Source organism: Ailuropoda melanoleuca, chromosome X, assembly GCF_002007445.2.
Source record: "Ailuropoda melanoleuca isolate Jingjing chromosome X, ASM200744v2, whole genome shotgun sequence".
NCBI lineage: Eukaryota > Metazoa > Chordata > Mammalia > Carnivora > Ursidae > Ailuropoda > Ailuropoda melanoleuca.
In genome coordinates this window covers 55234375-55238638 of record NC_048238.1, presented here as the reverse complement: position 1 = coordinate 55238638, position 4264 = coordinate 55234375, and positions in this window count along the sequence as shown.

Sequence of the window (4264 nt, the reverse complement as noted above, 5' to 3'; positions counted from 1 at the left end):
GGGATGTACTGTATGGTGATTAACACAATATAATAAAATAAAATTAAAAAAAAAATAAAAAAAATAAAAGAACCGCTCTCCATGCCAGGGCCCTACAAAGTGCAGAAGCACAGGACCCTTCTTCTTCCCCTGGGAGATTCTGTGTTTGCACACCACAGGAGTCTGCAGACTTTGACACACACAAAAGTGAAGACCGTTTATTCCTAAGGGTTTACTGAAGGTAGAGGACTTTAATCTTTCCACTCTGGGCCTGGAGATTAGGCGTGGCCTTTTTCGTTTTGATCCTCTAAAGAGGTGTGGAAAGCCTTCAGGAAACAGAAGCCACACAGAGCAACTAAAAACAGATTACATTGAGCCCAGACCCCTGACAAGGGGTGGTACAACTCTGCCCAGAAGCACCGCAGCAGACCCCTCCCCCAGAAGACCACCTGGAAGAACAGGTGAACAGCAAGTTTATGGACCACACAGGACTGTAAAACTTCAGTGCTAGGGAAAAATAGTATATAGAATTCAAAGGTTTTTTTTCCTCATGATTCCTTTATCCTTCAGTTTAAAATTTTCCACTTCTTTTGTTTCCCCCTTTCAACTAGGTTCTTGTTTTATCAACTCTTTGTTTTTAAGTCTTTTTTAACTTTCATTTTTTGCATTCACATTTTATAAATATATTCTTCACTTTTGGCTTCCTTTCACTGTATTCAATTATATATATATATATATATATAAAATCTTGCTTGCTTTCTTTACAATTTTGGGATTTAGTGTCCTCTAACACACAGACCAAAATACAATCAGGACCGAGTGGACCACCCTGTTTTGCCCACCCTGTAAGATTATATTCTCCCCCACCACCTTTCTTTACTTTTTTCTTTTTCTTTTCTTTTCTGGTTTCTGACCTCTTTGGATATTTCGCTTAGGTTGTAGTTTATATTTTTGATAGTGCTCACTTTTTCATCCATTATTTTCTGGACAAAATTACTAGAAGGAGGAATTCACAACAAAAGAAAGAACCAGAGGTAATACTCCACCACAGATTGAATCAATATGTATATAAGTAAAATGTCAGAACTGGAATTCAGGATAAAAATTATAAAGTTACTAGCTGGACTTGAAAAAGGCATAAAAAATGCTAGAGAATCTCTTAGTGCAGAAATGAGATCTAATCAGGCCAAAATTAAAAATGCTCTGAGATGCAGTCTAAATTGGATACTGTAACAGCTAGGGTAAATGAGGCAGAAGAGAGAGGGACATAGAATACAAGTTGAAGGAAAGTAAGGAAACCAAGGAAAAGAGAGAAAAACAACTAGTGGACCACAAGGGGAGACTTCATGAAATCAGTGATGCTTCATTCCCCCTTCTGAGAGACTATGGACTCTGAGAAACAAACTGAGGGCTTCAGAGGGGAAGGGGGTGGGGGAATGGGATAGCCTGGTGATGGGTAGTAAGGAGGGCATGTATTGCATGGTGCACTGGGTGTTATACGCAACTAATGAATCATGGAACTTTACATCAAAACCAGGGATGTACTGTATGGTGACTAACATAATATAATAAAAAAACATTATTATAAAAAAAAGAAATCAGTGATGCCATAAAATGAAACACTATCAGAATTATTGGGATGCCCAAAGTAGAAGAAAGAGAGAGAGGGTCAGAAGGTATATTTGAGCAAATCATAGCTGAGAACTGCCCAAATCTGGAGAAGGAAACAGGCATTCATGTCCAAGAGACAGAGAGGACCCCTCCCAAAATTAATAAAAAATAGATCAACACCCAAACATATAATAGTGAAGCTTGCAAATTTCAGAGATAAAGAGAAAATCCTGAAAGCAGCTCGAGACAAGAGGTTCCTAACCTACAGGGATAGGAACATTAGACTGGCATCAGACCTATCCACAGAAACCTGGCAGGCCAGAAGAGGCTGGCATAATATATTCAGGGTACTAAATGAGAAAAGCATGCAGCCAAGAATACTTAATCCAGCAAAGCTCTCATTCATAATGGAAGGAGAGATAAAGAGCTTCCAGGACAGACAGAAACTGAAACTGAAGCCAGCCCTGCAAGAAATATTAAAGGGGATCCTATAAGTGAAGAGAGAGCCCAAGGGTAACATAAACCAGAAAGAATCAGAGACAATCTATAGGAACAGGGACTTTACAGGTAATATAATGGCACTAAATTCATATCTTCAATAGTTACTCTGAATGTAAATGGGCTACATGCTCCAATAAAAAGATACAGAATATCAGATTCAATAAAAAAGCAAGACCCATCCATATGCTTTGTACAAGAGATTCATTTTGAACCTAAAGACACCTCCAGACTGAAAGTGAGGGGGTGGAGAATCATTTATCATGCTAATGGACTTCAAAAGAAAGCTGGGGTAGCAAACCTCATATCAGACAAATTAGATTTTAAACCAAAAACTGTCATAAGAGATGAAGAGGGGCACTATATCATACTAAAAGTGTCTACCCAACCAGAAGATCTAACAATTATAAATATTTATGCTCCTAATTTGGGAGCAGCCAATTATAACAATTAATAACCATATTACAGAAACACATTTATAATAATACAGTAATAGTAGGGGACATCAACACCCCACATACAGCAATGGACAGATCATCCAAGCAGAAGATCAACAAGGAAACAACGGCTTTGAATTAAACACTGGACCAGTCAGACCTCACAGATATATACAGAACATTCTATCCTAAAGCAACAAAATACACATTCTTCTTGAGTGCACATGGACTTTCTCCAGAATCGATCACATACTGGGTCACAAATCAGGTCTCAACCAATACCAAAAGATTGGGATTATTCCCTGCATATTTTCATACCACAATGCTTTGAAACTTGAACTCAATCACAACTGGAAATTTGGAAGGAACTCAAACAATTGGAGATTAAAGAACATCCTACTAATGAATGAATGAGTCAAGCAGGAAATTAAAGAAGAATATAAAAACTTCATGGAAACTAAAATGAAAAGACAACTGTTCAAAACCTTTGGGATAGAGCAAAGGTGGTCCTAAGAGGGAAGTACATTGCAATACAAGCTTCTCAAAAAATTAGAAAAAATTCAAATACACAAGCTAACCTTACACCTCAAGGCCCGGAGAAAGAACAGCAAGTAAAGTCTAAACCAAGCAGGAGAAGAGAAATAATAAAGATTAGAGCAGAAATCAATGAAATAGAAACGAGAAGAACAGTAGAACAGATCAATGAAACCAGAAGCTGGTTCTTTGAAAGAATAAGATTGATAAACATCTAGCCAGACTTATCAAAAAGAAAAGAGAAAGAATCCAAATTAATAAAATCATGAATGAAAGGGGAGAGATCACAACCAACACCAAGGAAATACAATTTTAAGAACAGATCATAAACAACTAAATGCCAACAAATTAGTAATCTGGAAGAAATGGATACATTTCTGGAAACTTATAAACTACCACAACTGAAACAGGAAGAAATAGAAAAATCTGAACAGACTCATAACCAGCAAGGAAATTGAAGCAGTAGTCAAACATCTCCCAAAAACAAGAGTCCAAGGCTGGATGGCTTCCCAGGGGAATTCTACCAAACATTTAAGGAAGAAATAATCCCTATTCTACTGAAGCTATTTAAAAAAAAATAGAAATGGAAGGAAAACTTCCAAACTCATTCTATGAGGCTAGCATTACCCTAATCCCCAAACCAGACAAAGACCTCATCAAAAAGGAGAATGACATACCAGTATCCCTGATGAACATAGATGCCAAAATTCTCACCAAGATACTAGCCAATAGGATCTGACAGTACATTAAAAGGACTATTCACCAGGACCAAGTGGGATTTATTGTTGGGCTGCAAAGATGGTTCAACATTCACAAATTACTAAATGTGATACAGTACATTAATAAAAGAAAAGACAAGAACCATATAATCCTCTCAATGGATGCAGAAAAAAGCATTTGACAAAATACAGCATTCTTTCTTGATAAAAACTCTCTACACTGTAGAGATACAGGGAACATACCTCAATATAATAAAAGCCATCTACAAAAAGCCCACAGTGAATATGTTTCTCAATGGGGAAAAACTGAGAGTTTTTCCCCTAAGGTCAATAACACGACAGTGATGCCCACTCTCACCATTGTTGTTCAACATATTACTAGAAGTCCTAGCCTCAGCAATCAGACAATGAAAAGAAATAAAAGGCATTCAAATTGGTAAAGAAGAGGTCAAACTCTCACTCTTTGCAGATGACATGATATGTGGA